General features: G+C 40.3%; 1 long non-coding RNA gene across 1 annotated transcript in view; it reads right to left on the reverse strand.

Moving 5' to 3' along the window:
• The window catches only part of LOC132385627 (uncharacterized), a 50179-nt gene extending 33208 nt beyond the window's left edge, over window positions 1–16971 (reverse strand). Inside the window, exons 1-2 of the long non-coding RNA XR_009509216.1 lie at window positions 16806–16971; window positions 16456–16513 (exon numbers count right to left, since the gene is read on the reverse strand). This is a non-coding gene — a long non-coding RNA (uncharacterized LOC132385627). The remainder of the gene's footprint in view (window positions 1–16455; window positions 16514–16805) is intronic.
• Window positions 16972–24507: the final 7536 nt, after the last annotated feature.

Consider the following 24507-nt stretch of genomic DNA (forward strand, 5'->3'; position numbering starts at 1 on the left):
CGGCCATCCTTGTGGGTCAGATGGACTCGATTCAGTGGGAAAAGGGGAAAGTGTGAGCTCCCCGGCGTCTGTACTCGAAGGAGTGTTCAAGGTTAATGCAGAATTTAAGAATGGGGGGATGAGGATTGTTGGCGAAGGAAACGAAAAGCCTGTAGTTTCCAAATCGAAGGAAGAAATCTTAAACCTGGCAGATCGCTCACAGAGTGAGCCGGGGAATAGCGGGGCCCCCCACTCTATTGTTATGCCAGGATGGGGGGTGATGAGGCCGCCTTCGACAGGCTACTTGAGCGAAGAGTTCGAATCAAACACCAATAGCCTGAAGGGGACTGATAAAAGGGCCAGCCACCTGGGTAAAATCGAAGAATTGGGTGAAAAGGGTCTAAGTTTGGGGCATGGTGATGCAAAAATAACCCCGATGAACGAGGCTGACGGGAGTTCACCACAAAAAATTACTCAAGTTCCCCACGGGGGGGGCTCGCCGAAAAAGAGGCGACGGTTAATGGGGATGCCATTGTTAGACAGCCAGGCAGGTTGAACGGGTTTGCGCCAAAGCCTGTGAATACTAAAGGCAGCCCTTTGGAGACCTGCCGGTTAAGTTAAATGACTGAAACAATTAGTATTCACATAAACTTTTGTAAATGCACCTAAGCTAAGGTCACACCTCCTTAGTTTTGTTGCTTAGGGAAAAAATAAATAGGTGGTTATTGAATTGAAGTCTGATGTACAATTCGCCATGTTAAGATATTGAAGAAAGGGACACTGTAATCGTTAACTATTTAGATACTGACGAATGTATAACGGTAGTATTTTGTGAAAAGAAAAACTTGTGTATTGTGTTAGATTCAAAACTCCTGTAAGACTGTGGACGACTCCATTTTAACCACTGGTAAAAACGTTTTTTTTAAGAGGGGAGATGTTATGATCCCAGCCCCCTCCTTTGTGAGAATCGCAAGAGCACCCGTCGAAAGGGGAGGGGTCAGTAGACCCAGTAGGAGAGAGAGAGAGAGAAACGTGCCAAATTGCAGGTCCCACCAGGGATACAGAATAAAGACAACAACGACTATTGTCTCATGGAGACCACGTGAAAAGCCCTTGGGCAAGGTGGGCTGGTTGAGAGAGAGATTGCATCATCCCAACCTGATTGACACCTGCGACCCCGTGAGGAAGTATAAAGGAGAGTCTCAGGGGGACAGCCCCTGAGACGCACCAAGAAGACACGAGAGAGTGATCCCGCAGCAGCGGGAAGCCATTCTGAAGGAAGCCACGTGCGTCAGATTCCGGGATTGGAAGCTGGCTGGAATCACAGAAAACCGCTTTTAACTAACATCGGGGAGAGGAAACCAATGCTCCCCCGATTTCACGGAAGGTTCATCGAGACTCGGCAAGTATTTTCTCTTCTCCCCCAATCTCTCTCTCTCGGTCGCCCCACGGAAAACCCAGCGATTTCCAACGGGCTGAGGCCTGCAGACTTTGAGTGACTTTTATATTTCCAACGGACAATCTATTAACCCCTAGACACCAGCAGAGCTCACTTCTTAATGATGATTATTAATATACCCGCGCTTTAGATTGAGTGTTGACGATGTGCATTATCTGAATGTTTGTACTAACCTTACTTTTGTGTCCCTTTATCAATAAAAATGTTTGAAAATAGTGGCATCAGACTTCAACAGACCTCTCTATCTTTGCTGGTAAGTTCTCCAGTTACGGGATACGTAACAACAGTTACTCTGTGTAAGCATTGATCATATTAACTGGTCTGTGAGATAAATCCTTATTTTCCTGTGGAAGGCTGAAATCAACAGGTGGCTACTATAGCCCAACAATAGCTGTAACTGTTCTGTGTTTTAATGAGTTACTGAGTTACTGATAGTCAAGGATCATTTAGACTTTTAGGAGCAGTAGATAGCAACTGTGTGTGATCTGACTGCGAAATCATTCTTTCAAAGAATGTACAACCCTATCAGGTCATCAGATTATCATTGTGGAACATTTATCATGTTTGCATTTAATGATCAGAGATCTCTTGAAGGCAAAGGAACATTAGACAAGAAGCTGGGCAAAACTGATAAAAAATGGCTGATCAAATAACAGGTATTCTTAGAGAATCACAAGTGGGGAAAAGGAGATGTTAATTTGTGAACAGGAAATTTAACTCTAAAGAGATGACAATAAAATATCTTATATAATATTTTCATTTTTCAGAAGATATTAAGGAAAACATTATCTAGATTTTCCTAAATCCCCAGAGAATTTGTGGCATTATTTTTTTACTCAAGATAGTTTAATGTCATTTCCAGTACACAAGTGTAAAGGAGATCAAAATAATTATTACTCTGGATCTGATGCAGCACAAAAAACACAATAAAATTGAGAACACAAAATAAAAAAAACACAATCAACAAAAATACATGTCAGATTATATACACACATTAATTGTATGTCCATAAGGTGATGCTGAGCAGAAGGGTGTCTAAACATAGGGTGACTCTGACAGGAAATGATAAAATAGTTTATGACAGTCTAATTAGAATATAATTATAATTTCCATCAAAGTTTTCTTGCAATTACTTTTAAGACTTACAAATTGTCTGCAGGAGAACACCTGCATTTTACACCAACAATTAACTGGAGAGTCTGTGGAGAACACAGTACATAAGTTAGGAATGTGCTGGGATCAAACACACCCAGATCTATCTTATGACCAGTATTCCAGAACCAAAGGGTTAGATGAATATTAGATCCACCTTCTCAACTTTACAACAGTGGATCTCCCATTCACTGCCACCAACCTCATAGTTCCCATGCCCTGCACCTCCCATTTCTACCTCCTACCCAAGATCCACAAACCTGCTTGTCCAGGTAGACCCATTGTTTCAGCTTGCTCCTGCCCCACTGAACATATCTGCAATCTTAACTCTGTTTTATCCCCCTAGTTTGGTCCCTTCCTACACCTGTGACAATTCACATGCTCTGGATCTTTTCAAGGACTTCAAGTTCTCTGGCCCCCATCATCTTATTTTCACCATGGATGTCCAGTACCTATACACCTCCTCCCCCCACCAGGAAAGTCTCTGTTTCTTTCTGGACAAAAGACCTAACCAGTTCCCCTCCACCACCACTCCTCTGGCGGAACTGATCCTTATCTTAATAATTACTCCTTTGGATCCTCCCACTTCCTTCAAACAAAAGATGTAGCCATGGGTACTCACAGGGGGTCACAGCTATGCCTGCCTTTTCGTTGGCTACATGGAACAGTCTATGTTCCAAGCCTACACTGGTGTCCACCCCCACTTTTCCTACATTACATCAACGACTGCATTGGTGCTGCTTCCTGCACCCATGCAGAGCTCGTCAACTTCATCAATGTTGCCTCCATCTTCCACCCTACCCTCACATTTACCTGACCCATTTCTGACAGCTTCCTCCCCTTTCTCAATCTCCTTGTCTCTATTGCTGGAGACAGCTTATCTACTGATGTCTATATATAAACCACAGACTCTCACAGCTACCTGGACTATACCTCTTCCCACCCTGTTACTTGTTAAAAAGCTATCCCCTTCTCTCAGTTCCTCTGTCTCCATGGCATCTGCTCTCAGGATAAGGCTTTTCATTCTAGAATGAAGGAGATGTTCTCCTTTCCTCCACCATCAGCACTGCCCACAACTGCATCTCTTACATTTCATGTCTTCTCTTACCCTATCCTCCCTCCACCATACTAGGGATAAGGTTCCTCTTGTCCTCACCTACCGCACTACCAGCCTGACATAATTCTCCATAACTTCCACCATCTTCAATGGGATCCTACTACCAAGCACATCTTTCCCTCCCCCCCACAATTTCTGCTTTCTACAGGGATCGCTTCCTACGCGACTCCCTCATCCATCACCACTGATCTCCCTCCCAGTACTTATCCTTACGTGTAGAACAAGCGCTACACTTCCTCCCTCACTGCCATTCTGGGCCCCCAACAGTCCTTCCAGGTGAGGCGACACTTCACCTGTGAGTCTGTTGGAGTCATATACAGTGTCCCATGCTCTCCTGTATATCGGTGGGACCCTTCATAGATTGGGAGACCACTTTGCCGAGCACCTACGCTCTGTCCGCCAGAAAAAGCAGGATCTCCCAGTGGCCACCCATTTTAATTCCACTTCTCATTCTGATATGTCTTTCCATGGCCTCCTCCACTCTTGTGATGAGGCCACACTCAGGGTGGAGGAACAACACCTTATAAACCGTCTGGGTAGCCTCCAACCTGATGACATGAACATCAATTTCTCAAACTTCCAGTAATGGCCCCTCCCTTCACCATTCCACATCCCCTTTTCCCTCTCTCACCTATCTCCTTGCCTGCCCATCACCTCCTTCTGGTGCTCCTCACCCCACTTCTTTCTTCCATGGTGCCTTCTCTCTTCTATTAGATTCCTCTTTCTCCCGACCCGTATCCCTTCACCAATCAACTTCCCAGCTCTTTCACTCCTCCTGGTGTTTCTCCCTCCCCTCCCCCTCCACTTTTAAATCTACTCCTCATCATTTTTTCTCCAGTCCTGCTAAAGGGTCTCGGCCAGAAACGTTGACTGTACTCTTTCCCATAGCTGCTGCTGGCCTGCTGAGTTCCTCCAGGATTTTGTGTGTGTTGCTGGGATTTCCAGCATCTGCAGATTTTCTCTTGTTGTGATTGTTTGTGATAGTGCCATAAAAAGAAGACCCATTTTCTTGAACAGTGTTTCCAACCTTCATTAAAAAGGGAAGTTTTTTTGTTCACTTTTCATTTTTTCACTGCATCTTGATTATTTAAATTTACATAAATTTTGTGTGTATCACTCTAATTTTTTTTAGGTTCTTTTATAATATGAGCTGACAGAGTGCCCCATTTGTAGGGGCTTTCTTTCTAATGACTGCAGCCTAGTTATTAATGATGGCCCTCTCTGCCCGTTGCGACAAGCAAGGCAATGAGAATGGCTGAATCTTTAAAGTTGCATGGCCACACGGATTTAATTTGGCTGCGGTGTTGTTTTTTTCAGCACCCAGGTTAGCAAGGCCCAAGCCAGTTTTATAGGGAATAAACTCAAGTGTGTTATAATAGAAACTTAGAGAAAATATGTATCTACCCACAGTAAGATAATGTAAATGTATACTCACACTATTTTCTTAGCACAGTGGTTATTTGACTCCTTTTTTAATGATAGTTCCTCACAGATCTGCATTTCCAGCATGGTTGCATTTTTGTCATCTGCACCTGTGTGATATCATGAACTGTCTTGCACAAGAATGTATTTCTGTTATTATCAAACCACAAATCTCCTTGATTTTTTTAACCCAGAAATTAGGTAGAGTGAAATGATAAATGAACAGCCTACATAATAGTAGTAGAAATATTAAAACATTTATTTGTGTTTTATGTTTGTTCATACATTATGGTAATTATAATATTTTAATTACCCTTTCCAAGATGGGGATGACACAGGTCAGTGAGAGCTCAGGACAAGTAAACTGTGCACTATGATATCTCCAACCTGGAAATATATTTGCAAATTTATTGCAATCTTGCAGTAATGCAGTAGTATTTTCTGTTGTGCGTCCATGATTAATCAGAAATGTCAATAACGCAGGGGACCTCTGCCCAAGCACAGAGAGCCTTGAGTAATATTCATACTTGGGGCTGATAAATAGCAAGTCATATTTTTGTGTCAGATTCCAAGTGATGACCATCGCCAATAAAACAGCAAGTATCTGTCTAGCATTATATTCAATGGCTGTGTCAGTGCTGAAGTTTTTTTCTGCCAACAACCCAGTGGTTCACTTAGATCAGAAACTGAACTGAACCAACCACAAAGTACTTACAGGCAAAAGAACTGAACTTGTTTTTTCAAGGGCCATGGCATGACTGCTACAACTAGCATTTACTAGCCATCCCTAATTGCCCCTCAGAAGATGTTGAGAAGCAACATCCTGAAGTGCATATGGAGAAGGAGTACCACAGTATGTTAGGTGGGGTGGATGTTCTATTATTTGATAAAATGAGCAAATGATAGCATACTCCAGCTTGATATGGGCCTTTGGTAATCGTGATTCTCCTTTTTTGGTCAATAGCCCTGAAGTCACAATAATTTCAGTAGTCATCCAGGCATTTGTCAAATATGCCATGGGTTTCTGCCTCCTCCATCCTTTCAGCTGATGAATTCTAGAAAAATCCCCAACTCTCCCCTACTCTTTAACCACTTTCCTCTGGATATTGTTCTCTCTGCTAAAGGAAATATGTTCTTTCTGTACTAAGCCTCTTATCATTTTATACATATGAATCAAAGCTCAACACAGTCTCCCCTGTTCCAACAAAAACATGCCCAGTCCAGAAGGCCTCTTCACATAAATTTCCAAATTTGGCAACATTTTTGTAAATCTCCTCTGCATCATTCTGCTATGCCACATCCTTCCTGTCCCCTGGTGAAAAGTTCTGGGCACTGTACTCTCAAAGTAACTTATCTAGTGTTGTATATAATTCTAGGATGAACTTTACTTACATATTCTCTGCCCTGAACAATTCTTGATCTCGTTATTTAAATGTCCTACCACTCAGAATCTGTGGACACTCATTCCAAGATCCCTATATCTCCTTGTTCCTGGCCTAAATTTAAATCCAGGCATAGGAATGAGCCCTGAAGAAACTTATTTCCACTGTTCTCCGATCAGTAAAACTCTCATTAACAATTCAATGTTCAAAGTAAATTTATTATCAAAGTGCATATACAGTAAGTCACCAAATGCAACCCTGAGATTAATTTCCTTGTGGGCATACTCAGTAAATCCATAGAATAATAACCATAACAGAATCAACTTGGGTGTTCAACCAATGTGCAAAAGACAACAAACTGTGCAAATACAAAAAGAAAGAAATAATAATAATAATAAATAAATAAATAAGCAATAAATATCAAGAACGTGAGATGAATAATCCTTGAAAGTGAGTCCACAGTATGTGGGAAAATTTCAATGATGGGGCAGGTGAAGTTGAGTAAAGTTATCCCTGATGGTTGATGGCTGATTCCCTGTTCCTGAATCTGGTGGTGTAAGTCCTGAGGCTTCTGTACCCTCTTCCTAATAGTAGCAGTGTTAAAGGAGCATGCCCGGGGTGGTGGAGGTCCCTGATTATGGTTGTTGCCTTCCTGTGACAGTGTTTCGTGTAGATGTGCTCAATGGTGGGGAGGGCTTTACCCGTGATGGACTGGGCCATATCCACTACTTTTGTAAGATTTTCCATTCCAGGGTATTGGCGTTTCCATACGAGGCTGAGATACAACCAGTCAATATACTTTTCGCCACACCTCTATAGAGGTTGTCAAAGGTTTAGATGTCATGTCCAATCTTTGCAACCTCTGAAGTAGAGGCATTGCCGTGCTTTCTTATTCTTTCCATGCACCTACTGAGTTAATTTTTAATTCAACTTGTTACTTTCCCTTAGTTTTGCCATGGGCTTTCATTTTCTTCATGAGACCTTGTCCGATACCTTGATAAAATTTCACAAAGACTTCATTGAGCTCCACCTTGACAATCCACACAATTTCTTTTCCTACCTCCTCATAATTCAATTAAGTTTGTTGGGCAATCTCTTACTTAACAAATTCAAGCTGACTGTCCCTGATTAATTGGCACCTCTCTGAAAGCTGGTTTAAACCTCAGAATACTTTCCTACAGTTTACCCACTGCTGGCTGTGATAACTCTTTCAATCCCTTTCTTGCTTTTTGAACAACAGTACTGCATCATCAATCTTCCAGCTCTTTGGCACCATGCCTGTACCTAAAGGCGATTGGAAAATGACTGTCAGAGCCTGCACCGTTTCCTTCCTTGCTCATCATAAGTACCTGGCACATCTTTTATCCAGCTTGGATATTTAGTCATATATAAAGATGCTAGAGCCCTTAATGTGTTCTCCCTCTGCTTGATTATCATTTCCAATACTCTCTCCTTCACATGAATGCACACCTTATCTTCTGTGAAGACGTTTGATCTCTGCATAGATTTGGTCTCGAATGTTAAGTTGAGAAGATTGCCTCAAGCAGAATTACAGTGAGGTTCAGATACAATGAGAAACTTGCTAGCAGCAGCATTACAGGCATGATGAGACCATCTCTCTTTAGTGTTTTGCGATTCCCTTAACATATTTATGAAACATGTAAGGGCTTCTCTGGATCTGACCTGGCACTTTCTACACTCTCCAGGCTTTCTGCAATGCTGAACTTGTGGTATTTGCCAAGTTTTCCTCTTTAGGGCCAAGGTTGTTGCTTGGTGCTCTTGAGGTATAGAATTGGAAGTTCCCCTTTCTCTTTCAAGAGAACATCACTGGTCTGAGCTCTTACTACCTCCTCCTTTAATGCTTTTCACCACTCTGACATTGATTTACCTGCAAACAGCTGTTTCCAGTGCACTTTTCCAGTCTAGTGAATTAAAAAAAGCTGTAGATGCTGGAAGCTGAAAATAAAAATAAAACGCTGGGAATACTCAGTAGGTCCGACTTCTACATTGACACAAAAGACTCTGCAGATGCTGGATATCCAGAACAACACAGACGAGATGCTGGTGGAACACAGCCGGGTCAGGCAGCATCTTCGGAGAGGAATAAACTGTCGACGTTACATACCCATAATATCTGCTTCCTATTACATTTGTTGACTCTCTGCTCCCTGTCCCAAGACCAATCTGGAAGTTAGCTGTATGAGCAGGCAGCAGATTTGTCTGTCTTCTTGGAGCTTCTTATGCTGTTGCTGTTCTATAGTCTGTGACATAGTAAATTCCTCCTTACCATCAAAGCTTCCCTGATACTTGGGTATGCTGTGCACCAAAATATTTTGGTTCTTTAACCTTCCTCTTGTTTCCTTAAAGTTCCATTTACCAAATGAGCTTCTAGTCTTTTAAGGAAAATGCCAACAGGGTTGCCTAGTTCCTATCTCTGGCAACAGACATCTGTGGGTCTGTTGAAGTGTATGATGACTTTTCTTAATACTTTATCAAGGTTCTGACATGACAGCCAAAAAGATGCAATGTTTTTCTCTCTCATTCACAAAAATGTATGCTTGACCTTCCCATCATCACTCGGTCTTCCAGTAAACTGTTGAACGTTAGTTTACTTTTCTCATTAGTTTTTTTTGTATGTTTAAACGTCATTGACATACCAGTTCACTCTAGTGGAGTCTGTGATATCATCACATCCACATTTCACACACTCAGATTATTTGATCACCCTGGGAGGTTACTTTTAAGGTCACTACTAATTCAGTATTTTTACCGCCAAACCTATCTACACTATTTATTCAATGTAGCTAAAGGATGTTTTTTTTAATTGCGTCTCTTTTTGAGTCAACTTTAACATTCATGTTGTTTATGTGGGTTGGAATATAACTCACTGGACTGTTGACATTATTTTACCACTTGTTATTCCCACAGTTTAGTTTCTTAAGGCGCACTTAATCTATGGCATACAAAGTGTTTGTTTTCAAGCTACAGGCCATTTGCTGCTGTCTTTTTTACATCTAATATAGTGCACTCATGAGTGATGGGAAGAAATTAAAACAAATGGTACACCCAGGATTGATAATATAGGTCTCTGTTCATTGTTGCAATAGCTTAACGTCTAGTTATGCTAAATCTAACAGATTTATAATCTCTGCCTCCAAAATGCTCTCTGCTAACCACCCTGGCTAAGTGCCCAGATATATTCCTCAAAGCTAATTCTACTACTGTTTCTGATTTTGTTGAGTTTGCCATGTACCAGTTTGAATGTTCTCTTGAACATATATCATGTATTTTGCTTTCTTCACTTGTCACTTCCTGTCCTGGGTAGTTGAAAATGTCTGCAATTGCCATCTTGTATTTGTAGTTATTCAGAGAGATTTGATGTTCTTCAACACCACCCCAATCATGAAACCCCACCCCCACTACTACCTCCCAATACACCAATTGTCTAATAACCACTGATTAAAACAGGTACATTTTAATTATTGTGGACTTTCCTATTGAAGCCAGCCTTCCAAGTTTAAAACATTGGGGATTAGCACTAGGGGTAAATAAATATATTGTAAACTCATTCTTTAATTACATTATGTCACCAGCAAAGTAGCAACCAGAAATGAACCAGGTTGTGAAGTGAATAAACAGGGTAGATAGGCCTGGCAGTAAAATTACTGTATTAGTAATGTCATCAAAAGTAATCTTCCTGAGCCTGCAAAGTTAAAGGTCTAACTCAACTTTTTTATGTTGATGTATAAAATGAATGTAATAAATTGTGATAATATAGCTGCAGCAGGATATAACTCCATTTTGAAAGTTATCAATGGTAGGATTCTATTAAGCCTGCTTTCACATCTTATTTATTTATTTGTTTGTTTGTTTGCTTGTTTGTTTGTTTGTTTATTTATTTATTTATTGAGATACAATGCGGCATAAGCCTTTCTGGCCCTTCAAACTGTGCCACCCAGCAATCCCCCAATTTATTCTTAACCTAAGCACAGAACAATTTACAATGACCAATTAACCTACCAAGCAGTATGTTTTTGGACTGTGGGAGGAAGCTGGAGCACCAGGAGGAAACCTATGTGGTTGCAGAGAGAAAGTGCAAACTCCTTTACAAGCAGCGGTGGGAATTGAACTTGAATCACCTGTACTTTAAAGCACTGGGCTAACCATTATGCTATTGTGCTGCCCCACTATTTGAACTATTCTCTGGATTCTGTTCATAGAGAAGATATTTTATAGAAGAGTATGCTGAAGTTCACTTTCATAACCTTACTCGCTCCATATCCTCTTCACAAACTTCCATTTTAAAATTGACTGTTCGTGGTCTTATTTGCTTTAAAATTTCAAGCAGGTTCCAGTCACCGGAACAAAACTGGTTGAGAACTGTTTGATAGGTTATTGGGGGAAGAATGAAGAATGTGTGATGCCAGATATCAATTACGACATTACACAAATCTCAAGAAAAGTGAAGTTGTTGGGTCAGGTAAAAAATCCAACAATTACTGTATTGCAATTCTGTCAACATTACCAGAAATAACTGCTTATTCTTTATTTTGGCTGGACTATACTATGTATGCACTATAGATTTTCTTCACTTTCTTGTATAATTTATGTACAACTTACAGTGTGTGTGTTTTCTGAATCTACATGTCTATGATGCTGCTACAAGCCAGACTTCCATTGTACTTACACCTCAAGGTACTTGTGCATATGGCAGCACACTCAACCCGACTGGACATAAGAACACCCATCCCATGATTATTTTGGAATGGACCCAATAAATGCAATTATTTAGAACACATAAACATTTGAATAAACCTTGACATGGATTCCTTATTTGCCGACTGAACAAAATCAGCACTTCCTGCAATAGTCTACTTAGTGTTTACTTTGGCTTCATAGAAACTTATTTCCAGAATGTTATCAATGCAAAATCCAGGATAATTTTAACTTTTTATAATGTATTTATTCTTCCGCCATGTTAACCAAATAGGCTTCCATGTAAGGCAGTGCACACAGGTTGGCAGAATTAGTTGAAAGGTCTTTAGGAGAAAAATAGCTAAGTGGGTAGAGGAATGCAGTATCTGAATGTACATTTGTTGGCCACTCCATTGGGTACACTTGCTCATTAATGCAAATATCTCATCAGCCAAACATGTGACAACAACACATTGTATAAAAAAACATGCAGACATGACAAAAGGTTTAGTAAGTTTTCAGACCAAAAATCAGAATGGGGCAGAAATGAGATCTAAGTGATTTTGACCATAGAATGATTGTTCTTGCCAGATGGGGTGGTTTGAGTGTCTCAGAAAATGCTGATCTCCTGGGGATTTCATGCACAACAGTCTCCAGAGTTTACAGAGAGTGGTGCAAAGAACATTCAGCGAGTGACAGTTCTGTAGGCGAAAGTGCCTTGTTAAAGGGGAGAATGGCCAAACTGCTTCAAGCTGACCGCAACTCAGACAGCCATGTTATAACAGTGATGTGCAGAAGAGCATCTACAAAGGCACAACACATAAAATTCAGAGGTGGATGAGCTACAGCTGCAGCAAACGATGGACGTACACAGAGTGGCCACTTTATTCAGTTGAGAAGGTACCTAATAAAGTGGCCGCTGAGTTTACATTCATATATATTGCTTAGTTAATAAAGCTATATAAAATGTTAAAAACATAAACAGTGCACACCTTCTTTCTAAAGAGAGGGAACTTAGAAATAGGGAAGTTATGCTGAACATATAAAACCTTGATCAGACCACACTTGGAGGAATGTGCACATCTTGGGTCTGAACTTTCTCAGAAAGATTCAGTGCATCTAGGGAAAGTGTCGTAAGGAGATTTAAATGTCTAATTGTTGCATAAAGAAGATTCCTTTTTAGGAAAGGTAGAACTGCTTGTAGCATTTTGTCCAGGTAGATGATCGGATGCTCGTCTTTAAACTTAATTCCTCGCAGCCTCGTATTATTATTCAATATATTCATAACTTTATACCTCACATTTCCTTATCCCATCTGAAAACCCTTTGATAATCTTGCCCCACCCATTTGGCTTCTCCACCATTATCACCTGCACTTTTAGCCCTAAAGTTTGCAATTAATTCCAGCTTGGAATCAAAGTACTTTCCAAATATTAAAAAGACAGGCAAAACATATGCCAAAGGAGTTTGGGGTCCATGTACAGAAAATAATAATATGACTGGACAGCTACAGAAAATAATCAAAACGTTTTAATTAATGCTAGCTTATATGAAATTTGATTAGTCCATTAATAAAATTATACCTGGTGTATTGTGTTCAGTAATGGAAATCGTAACAAATGGTGGTGTTATTGGTTTTGAAAGGAATGCAGTGTCGAACCAAATCAAATCTCTACAACTAAAAGAGGACAAGGATGGGGGCACATGGGAATACATCAACTGCAGATTCCCCCTCCAAATCAAATAACATCTTAGAAAAATGCTGCTGATCCTTCACGGTCACTTGGTCAGAAGCCTTGGACTGCATAATTGAAGGCATTGCTGGACTACCTTCACCAGAAAGACTGCAGCAGTTTGTGAAGGTGGCACACCACCATATACTTAGGGCAATTAGTGGTAGGCAGTTATGCTGATTTTCACAATGATCCACAGATCCTAAAGTTAAAATACATAAAAATACCTAACAATTAATTATGAGAAAAGATTATATATCAGAAATGTATCAGAATAAGCTTGTTTAGTGAAATATTAAAGGGAATTTTTAAATACAAACTGAGGCCTAGAAGTCATTGTATCTTTGTAGGCTGCTTTGTGGTCATTTCATGTTGAATTGACAACGCCTTCAGTTCTGTATTAACTGTCACAAATGTAGGTAGACTGAGGTGTTCAAATAACCCAACATTGCATTTCTTCCACAATATGTTGCTGAGTGCCAAGCAACAGTCCCCATCCTGGACCAAACTGGATGGGGAAATGGACTGGGATGAGAAGTCATTTTCATGAAAAGGTTGGTCAAAAATCATGGGACTGAGTCAGCTGTGGGCTGGTGGACAAGGGTGCGAACAAGGACTCTAGAGACTGCTGATTGGACAGTTAGGCTTGGGACAATTGTGAAGATCAGGTTCAACATTGGGTACACTGTAAGGCTGTACCAATGATGTTTTAGGCACTGTGTCATCAACGTGTTTGAAAATCAGATAATTGGGAACAAGAACAAGACCAGAAATTAAGTTAAATATTTCGACAAGAAAAGTTAGAATTTAAAATGGTGGATGTGCAGAGAATTGTTGAAGATAAATCAGTTAATGATAACAGGAATATTTCATTAAGATACAGTATAGAGGAAAAAGGAAGATATATAGAGTTAGTTCACAGATCTACCAAGATCTTGCTTAATGGTAAAACAGTCTTGGGCCCTATTCTTTTGCTTTGAAAGAATCATATAGAAACACAAGATGTACAACTTGGGTTTTACACTATGAAAAGCTATGAATCTTACTAGATAATGGAGATTCATATATAGGGCAAAATGATTGCCATTACATTTCAAGAATCTTCTGATATTAAATGAATTATTCCTTTCTGTGTCATGAAATGTGTAGTCTGGTACAAGGCTGTGAGTGTCATGTGCACTAATTGCTTCTCATATCCAATGTACTTACTGATGTTTTGAATTGGATATCTCTCTTGTTATCTGGTTCCCTGAGAGAGAAATGTGGAGTTCCAGCATGTAAAACCAGTACTTAGATAATGGTGTTCTGCTAGAGGTTAAGTAGACAAAGATTCACTGATACTTCATGGAATGACATACCAGCAAAGAAACTTCAGACTCGAGTGAACTTGCTGGTATTGCTCTTTGGGAACACGCAAAGTTCATATGGCTACTTAATTGTTTGTGGCAGAGAGAGAACACAAGCATTCGAAGCTATGACTTCAATCTGAGATGTTTATTGTATGTCTAACATATGAACAGCACTTATACTAGCATCTTGCAGCTGCTTATTCACTTCTCCTTTATGCATTGTACAGGAGGAGATAAAGAGCTTAGTAACATGGAGTTATGACAACAACCATTGACTTCAGGAAGGGGAGTGATGCACATGCTCGTGTCTACAACAAACAGTGTGGAAGTTGAGGGGGTTGAGAGCTTCAAGTTGCTAGAAATGAAGTTCACCAACCACATAAAAACCAAGACCAGGAAAGCTCACCAAGACCTCTACTTCCTCAAGAGGCTAAATAAATACAGCATGTCCCCATTACCCTAACCTATTTTTATTGATGCAGCATGATATCAGGATGAATAATAGCTTGGTATGGCAATTGCTCTGCAGGAAACTGCAAAGGATTGTGGGCACAGCTCAGCACATCATGCAAACCAGCCTCCCCTCTATGTACTCTTCTGAACTTCTTGCTGCGTCAGTAAAGCAGCCAACAAAATCAAGGTTCCTCCCATCTCAAACATTCTCTTTTTTCCCCTCTTCCATTGGGCAGAAGATACAAAAGCCTGAAAGGAGCTACCACAGCTTCTGCCCACTGTAAAAGGACTATTGACAGTTCCCTGGTATGATAAGATGGATTCTTGACCTCACAATCTACCTCAATATGGACTTGTACTTTCTTGCTTACCTGCACTGCACTTTCTCTGGAGTCATTACACTTTAGTTTATATTGTTATTATGTTACCTTGTTCTACCACAATGCACTGTATAATGAATTGACAACAATAAAGCAATTCAAATTCCAGTTGTAATGAAGGGATTCACCTGCGGAAATCCATGTCTCAGTGTGAATGGCTCCATAGCATTAAGTATAATGTTTTATTCTTGAGTTTGAGAAGGATGGAGAGAGCTTCCTAGAACTGCTGCAGTTTATGAAAGATACTCCAAAGGTACTGTGGCATAGGAAATTCCATGATTTTGATCTGGCAGCTGTGAAAAATTGAGGGTAAATGAATGATGACCATACTGGACTGCTCTTTATTTCTACTCCAGTTACCTTCGCCAAAGTGAAATCACTTCAAAACTAAATTTCACTGACAGCAGTTCCAACGTAGCTTTATTAAATATTCATCTGAATTGTCTCACTGTCATGCGTATTTGCAGCCCGCAGAAAAAAATTCAACCTTTTATTATAAAATTATGAAGTAAGGAATGAATCTTTCATAGAAATTAGCACAGGGAGAGTTAGAAGAAGGGAAAATAATTTAATAGGAACATTATGCATTAACCTCTATCCAGACCTTGAAAACTATCCTGCTGCAGGCTTGTGTTTGACCCACATAATGGGCCATTCTGGAGCTCATTACTGCAGAAGAATTGCAAACCCCGTCAATGACAATGGCGTTCAACTGGCATCTGTATATAATAAGGGTAGTCTTTGTGCCATAAAAAAAATTCTATGCTGTTTAAGCTAAACAATATTGCCTTTTCTCAAACTAACCGCCTTTGGCATTTCAAGTTAATGCTTCCGTTCAAAAACACAGGCTTCGATGCCTTTATTAAAATGAATTGGCACTTAAAGGGAGCAGGGAGGATGGAGTGTAAAATAGAGAAAACACCTATTAAAGTTGGTACTTTACAAATTATTACCTATGAATCAACAGAATTATTTAACTCTTTGATTACTCTTCTGTGATGAGTTCAGTATTGATATAAAATGAATTTAAAGACTTTTTACAAAACTTGCACTTCGGTCCAACAGAAATTTCATCTACAAATAAAAGTAAAACAAAAATGTTCAAATCGTAAAGAAAGTTTGGTGTACAACAAGGAACCACATGGTCAAACAGGAAACATTTGCATTCAATTGATGTTAATGTTTCTGCTTTATTTTAATAATTACACATCATCAGAGCATAGTGATGACGTGTAAATGCAAAGGTCCATTTTAACAGGCAGTAAAACTTTAAAGGCAATAGACCAATTGCAAACAGTTTTATTGCTTAAGATGCTAGCCTCAAATGTACTTACCATTCTTTTTATGTGTTTCCATCGTAAATCAATGTGCTACCAAATATGAGTCTGGAATCTGAAACGAGACATACTTCTGTTAGGTTTCTGGCCTAAAGCTAACATTCACTGAACTTGTTTCTAGCGTTCCTTATGTCATAAAGTTGATCAGGAAAGAGCTAAAAGGGAAAAAAGAGATGAAGATGAGGTTGCCGCAGATGTTATTAAAAGCAGAACCTTCCTAAAGAATCTTACCCTAAATTCATTCAGTGCCACAACCCTCTTGATCCATTCACCATGATTAAGTAAAAAATTACTATGCTTGCAGAAGGAGCAAAAATATTCTGAAGCAGATAAAAGAAGTAATTTACCTTTGAAATTCCCAGAGAATCACCAAAGAAAATGAAAAGGGGCAGAGGTTTATAATATCTGGCCTCCACCTTTGTGTCGGAAACAGAACTTAGCTGTGGCTCTATTTTTCCTGATTCATTTCCTTCCTCACAAACGGCTTCAGAAGGAATTTGGTGCTGTGCTCTGTCCTGTGACGTGGACAGGTCAATATAACATGAGGAGGTGCTAGTGCCTATCTGAGAATGAAAAGGAGCAATATGTGAAATAACTTCTCACGTGATTGCACTCTTGACCTGTTTTACTTGTCCAACTAGCAGGGAAAATGCATCAGGTGGGGACCTTAGCTCCTGCAGTCTGCTGAGTGCCAAAAATAAATAGTAAGCAATGCTTAAAAATAACCTGCAAATATACGAAAATTCATTGGGAATGATTAACATCTTAAATGACTATTAACATTTGAATCAAGATATCAATTACATACCAGCCAAATCAACTTTTCATGCCTGACTGATAGCTTAGGTTTTCTGAGGAGCTGACAGAGGAAGTCACTTAGGCAGATTTTTAAACGCAGTCTACATGTTATTAGTGCACAGTAGACCGTACAGTTTGCAATCCAGATGACATTAACAGGTGGCCGATTGGTACTCCTAGTCAGGAACGTTGAATGGGCAGAAGTCCTTCCATGCATCCTATTTTAGTACAGCAGGTATCTGAAGTAAATAGCAAGTAGCAAGGCAATGACACTCACAAGGCTTAACCACTAAGTACGCAAATAAATCAGGGCAAATGAGGAGCCAGACCTAATTTCAGCTCTCTTTGCAGGCTATAGGCTATGCAGAAAGTGATGTGCACTACACATGATCTGGAAGCTTGTTAAGAATATATGCATGGTATATTTAGCCAATTCTGTACCATTGCTTATTGAAACTATATAATATGTTCTGTATGTATTCTGTGTAAGATAATTCTTGTAAAGTAGGAATTTGAAAGAAACCTTGTTGAACTATTAAATGGGAAAATGATAGGCAACTGGGCTATCGGCTGAAAGATTATGAACTAGAAATGTTAACTTTGTTTCCCTCCTTCTACTGACACTGCCTGACTCACCAAGTTTACCTTGGCGTTTGATTTTGTTTGATGCCCCAGCATCCACAGTAGTTTTCTTTCAAACTGTAAATGTTATTCACCTTATTACATGTGGGGGAAGTTTTCACGGAAGAGTAAACTGGGATCAGCTGTGTACTATATATCACCCGGAGTGCAAAGTTAAATTGCTTCTGTTATGTCTCTACCAGGAGGTACGGTAGACTGTGAAGGAATAGTTGACAAAAGCATAGTAAATTTGATAAATTATGTTATTAGATAGTACCATGGCAGATTAAAATAAATACAATATGGAAAAGTATTTTAAAAAGTTGCACAACTTATAGAATTTCAGAATAGAAAAGGTCACTCACGTCAACATGATATTCATGCTCACTCCAAGGCATCTCCTATCTTGTTTCATCACACTCCATTTTTGTGTAATATTCTTCTCTCTCTCTCTCTCTCTCTCATAGCGATCTCTCTTCTATTCCTTTCAAATAATCTATGTGGCAAGGAGTTCTGTGTTTTCCAGTTTAATTAGAGCTGGATGCTATCAAAACTAATGTATTCAATTGAAAGAATTGAAGGTTGAAAGACTATCTTTTTCACATTGTAGATTATGTATAACATTGAAGTAGAAATTGTTTAACATAAGTTTATAGTTTCTAAGAATCAAGGTTACAGGTGATTTTGTTTACTAGTTTTCCCCAGAAAATTTTTATATGACAAGCTGTTGAAATGTAATTTATTGAAAAATGTATCTTTCTTTCAAGGAATTTAGAGGCATGCTGATCTGATGTCCTGGTGAAGGTATTTTTTTACAATTCAATTGTAGCTCCTTGCTTGGGATGAGCAGAGTATTTCAGAATCAAAATTAAGTTTAATATCACTGAGCTATGTCATGAAGTAGGTTGTTTTGTGGCAGTACAATATTGTCAAGGAAGAAGCTGTACCTGAAAACATTGAGTGTGTGTCTTCAAGCTCCTGTATCTCCTACCTGATGATAGAAATGAGAAGAGGGTATGTCTTGGGTGATGGGGGTCCTTAATAACTATGCCACCTTTTTGAAACATCATCTTTTGAAGGTGCCCTTGATGCTGGGTTGGGGGGGGGGGGGGGTGTTGCTAATGCCCATGATGAAGCTGACTGAGTTTATAACTTTCTGTAGCTTTTTCTGACCCTGTGCAGTGGTCCCTCCATACCAGCCAGTGATGCGACCAGTTAGAATGCTCTCCACAGAAATTTGTGAGTGTCTTTGCGAGTTCCTCAAACTCCTAATAAAATATAGCCACAGTCATGCCTTCTTTGTAATTGCATCGATACGTTGCGCCTAGGCTAGATCCTCAGAGATGTTGACACCCAGGAACTTGAAAGTGCTCACCTTTTCCACTGGTGATCCCTCAGTGAGGACTGGTGTGTGTTTCCTTGACCTCCCCTTCCTGAAGTCCACAGCCAATTCCTTGGTCTTACTGCTGTTGAGTGCAAAGTTGTTGCTGCGACACAGCTCACCAAGCTGATCTAGTTCACTCTTCGTCACCATCCGAAATTCTGCCAACAATAGTTGTGTCACCAGAAAATTTATAGATGGCATTTGAGCTATGCCTAGCTACACAAACGTGAATGTAGGGAAAGTGCGTTAGTTTGATTGTCAGAGATGAGGAGATGTTATTTCCAATCTGTACAGACTGTAGTCTCCAGAAGAGGAAGTCCAAGATCCAGATGCATAGAGAGGTGCAGAAGCCCAGGGTTTGGGGCTTATTGATTTGAACAGATGGCATGAACTTATCCATCACCCCTCTGCTGGAACATGACTGCAGGACTCAATATTAATATGATGCAGCATAGAATCATTACATGCTGTCTTATTCTTCAATCTAATTCTACTGCTGTCCACTACACCTGTCAGGTACTGCATCAGGCCACAAATTAAAAAATATGGAAAATGCTGAAAAGACTTAGCAAGTCAAACAGTATCTATGAAAAAAACCAATGTAATGTTTCAAGTTGATAATCCTTCATCAAAATCTTTTAACAAAATGAAATTGATTGAAGGCTCAGTAACAGCATGGATGCAAATCTGGTCAAGAATTGGAAATCAGAAAGCCACTTTTTGAATTGGAGGGAATATGGATTTGTGTCTCCCAAGTGTTGTTCCTGGAACAAGAACTCTTTTGAGGTTTTATAACGCTTTGACTTTTGGCACTGGAATGTGTGGCGTCACTTGCAGGCTGCCCCAACACATCCTTTGGTGTGTTGGTTGTTGACACAAATGATGCATTTCACTGTCTGCCATAAATAAATTTGAGTCTTGAATATTGATCATTGACTCGGATATGCAGGACATTATCACAAAGTTTGCAAAGGTGAGATAAGCTGGAAATAAAGTAAATACTGAGGAGGATAATACCAATCATCAGAGTGAAGTGGAATATAGATTAAGTGATCAATGACATGGCAAATTACATGAAGTCCAGAAATAGGCAAACTGATGCTCTTATGGAGGATAAAAGAGAGACAAGATGAATGGATTAGATCAGTTGCAAAGAAATAAAGAGAGTGAAAAACTGGAAAAAATATAACTATGTTGAAGTTGCTTTAAAAAGCTGTTGTTATTGAAATTCTTATGGAATATTAGACACACAGACTTAGAATTCTAAGCCAAGGCAACTATGGTACATCTTTCATAAATAAAAGAGCAAAGGAAAAGTTGCTACTACAAGCAAATAATTAGTACCAAAGGATCAGTGATTTTAATTAATTAACAATATATTTTTCCTCACACTCAATGACTAACAATTGGAGAAGTACAGCAGGAAACAGTCCTTTTGGCCCATCTAGTTCATGCCAAAACTACTTAAATGCCAACTCACATCGAACTACATTGGGACCATAAGCTCTATACCCCTACCATCCATGCACCTATCCAACTTTCTCTTAGATGTTGAAATCAAGCCCACATGCACCACTTGCGCTGGCAGCTCATTCCATATTCACCCTCTGTGTGAAGAAGTCTCCCCTCATGTTACCCTTAAACTTTTCACCTTTCACCCTTAACCTATGACCTCTGTTTGTATTCCCACCCAACCTCAGTGGAAAAAGCCTGCTTGCATTTACCCTACCTATACTCCTCATAATTTTGTACACCTCTATCAAACCTTATCTCAATCTTCTACATCTTAAAGAATACAGTTCTAACCTATTCAATTTTTCCTTATAACTCAGGTCCTCCAGACCTGGCAACATCCTTGCAAAGTTTCTCTGTACTATTTCAAACTTATTTACATATTTCTTGTAGGTTAGTGGCCAAAACTGCATACAATACTCCAAATTAGGCCTTTGTCAGAGTTTTATACAACTTATATAACATAACTTCACATGTCCTGTACTCAATACATTGATCTATGAAGGCCAATGTGCCAAAAGCTTTCTTTACGACTCTTTCAACATGTGATACCAAATTCAATGAATTATGGACCTGTATTCCCAAATCCTTAGCTCTATTAGACTCCTGTTCACTGTCTGAGATCTACCCTGGCTAGTTCTCTCAAAGTGCAAAACCTCACACTGCTCTGCATTAAATTCCATCTGCCATTTTTCAGCCATTTTTCCAGTTGATGCAGATCCCTCTGCAAGACATGATAGCCTTCCTCACTGTCCACTACACCCCCAATCTTGGTGTCATCTGCAAATTTGTTGATCCAGTTAACCACATTATCATCCAGATCATTGCTATAGATGACAAGCAATGAAGGACCCAGCATCAATCCCTGCGGCACACCAATAGTCACAGTCTTACAGTTAGAGAGACAACCATCTACTACCACTCTCAGGCTTCTACCACAAAGCCAACATCTAATCCAATTTATCACCTCATCTTGAACGCCGAGCGACTGAACCTTCTTGACCAACGTTCCATGCAGGACCCAGTCAATATGTGAAAGTTAAAATCACCTACTGAAACAGTCTGCAATCTCTTTACAGATTTGTTTCTCTAAATCCCTTGGACTGTTGGGTAGTCTGTAATATAGCCCCATTAATGTGATCATACCCTTCGTCTTTCTCATTCCCACCCATAACACCTCACTAGAGAAGTTCTCCAGTCTGTCCTGATAGAGACGGTCATGATATTTTTCCTGACTAGTAATGCCACCCCTCCTCCTTCCATCCCTCCTATTCTGCCACATCCAAAAATAACAGAGCCTCGGAATGCTGAGCTGCCAGTTCTGCCCCTCCTACAACCATGCATCACTAATGGCTGCAAAGTCATAATTCCAGGTGTTGATCCATGACCTGAGCTCATCTGCCTTTCTTACAATTCTTCGTATTGAAATATACACAGCTCAGGACACTAGTCAAACCATGCTCAACCTTTTGATTCCTGACTTTGTTTGGTGTCTTATCAACATCTGTCTTCACAAGCTCTCCACTAATTGTTCTGTAACTCTAGTTTAAACCACACCATGCAGCATTAGAAAACCTTCCTGTTAGAATATTAGTTTCCCTCCAGTTCAGGTGCAAACCATTCCTTCTGTACAGGTCCCACCTTCCCTGGAAGAGAGCCCAATGGTCCAAAAATCTTATGCCCTCTCTCCTACACCAATTCCTTAGCTACATGTTAAACTGTATAATCTTCCTACCTCAGGCCTCATTAGCACACAACATGGGTAGCAATCCTGAGATCGCAACCCTAGAGGTCCTGCCATTTAACTTAACACCTAACTCCCTGAACTCACTCGTCTCTCGTCCTTTTCACGTCATTGGTACCTATGTAGACCTTGACCTCTAGCTCTTCGCCCTCCCACTTGAGAATGCTGAGGACTTGGTCTGAAATGTCCTGGACCCCTACTATCACCACAGCACATCTCTTCTCCCTGCTTCCCATCGGAGACACAAAGCTAGACTCAGTGCCAGGGACCTGACCTGCTGTGACTTTCCTTTGCTAGTTCAATTCCCCCAACAGTATCAAAAGTGATATAATCTGTTGTTAAGGAGGATAGCCATTAGGGTACTCTGCACTGGCTCTTTAATCCCTGTCCCCTTCCTAACTGTCACCTATTTCCTGTGTCCTGCACCTTGGGTGTAATTACCTCTCCATATGCCCTATCCATCTTCAGCCTCCCGAATGATCCGAGTTCATCCAGCTCCAGCTCCAATTCCTTAACACGGATTGTTAGAAGCTGCAACTGAATGCGCTTCCCACAGTTGTAGTCATCAGGGACATGGGAGGTCTCCCTGCCTTCCCGCGAATCCGTGAGAGGAGCGTTCAACTATCCTCCCTGGCATCTCTAATGTCCGAACTGAGAAAAATACTTTACTTAGAGCTTTTCTTTTTTGCTTTCTCAGAAATGAAGCCTCCACGAGCTAGACCCTCAAAATGGCCACTCTAGCTCTGCACACTCTAATGATGGCCATTGCACTTGCCCCTGCCTTCTTTTAATTTGTTCTTGCTAATGCTGATCGGTTGCTGGTGAGAGCTCCAAACTGGAGCTGGAGTTAAAGGAGTTAGAGGCTGCGAGTTGCTGCCTTTTACACTCGGTCGACGGACTTGAGTGAATTTCCCTCCTCTCCAGCTTCTGATCTCCCGATGGGTCACTGGCAGAGTGAGAGTCCAACTGTAGTGCTGGTGGCAAAAAAATCCTAAAACTATAGAAAAGTGATGGGATGTTGCAATGGGAGTAGTGTATGATGCTCCAGAATTGATTTTGAGTTTCTGGTTTTGTCATAAGGTGACACCTTAAACATTGTAACTGCAGGTTTAGAGAAGTTGTCAGAAAAATGACTGAAGTAAGAATGCTACCCTCAAACAAGCTTTTCATTTGAATCTATTTTGTAAGGCAGTTGTTTTTACTTATTCAGCTATCCAAGTTCAACATAATATTTTAGCCATTTGAAATCTCACAATATGTTGGCCAAATTCTTCGAGCGTTCCCTAGTTCTGATAATTGTCATTTTTTAGATTAACTAGTATGCACAGGTGTGTTGTGTGTTGCCCATTTCAGTGGCTCTCAACCAGCTCAGTCGTGAACAACACTTTCATTAAGGATTTGAGCCCTGCCAAATTTGAGACAGTTTTTAGGACTGGCCCAATCTCTGAAATGTTGAACAAGTCTATGCTATGGACATATTGGACCATTGCTACACCACCATCAAGACTGCCTACCATGCTATTCCATGCCCTCACTCTGTCTGATCACCTGGCTGTACTTCTACTCCCTGAGTATAGGCAGAGACTGAAGACTGCAGCACCAACAGTGAGGACAAGAAGGTTTGGACAAGGGAAGCACAGGAGCGCCTACAGGACTGCTTTGAATTGGTGGACTGGACTGTATTCAGGGATTCATCGTCGAACCTGCATGAGTATCTGCAGTTGTTGCCAACTTCATTAAAATGTGTGTAGATGAGTGTGTGCCCATATTTCCAAACCAAAAGCCATGGATGAACCAGGAGATATATTGTCTGCTGAAGGCCTGATCGGTGGGCATTCAAGTCTGACAACCTAGGCCTGTACTAGGACTGAACTCTTGCCTCAGCAAGGACCTGGACCCACTGCAATTTGCCTAGTGCCATAATAGGTCAACAGCAGGCGCAATCTCAACAGCTCTCCACATGGCTTTAGACCACCTGGACAACACAAAC

Source organism: Hypanus sabinus, chromosome 2 (genome assembly GCF_030144855.1).
Source record: "Hypanus sabinus isolate sHypSab1 chromosome 2, sHypSab1.hap1, whole genome shotgun sequence".
NCBI lineage: Eukaryota > Metazoa > Chordata > Chondrichthyes > Myliobatiformes > Dasyatidae > Hypanus > Hypanus sabinus.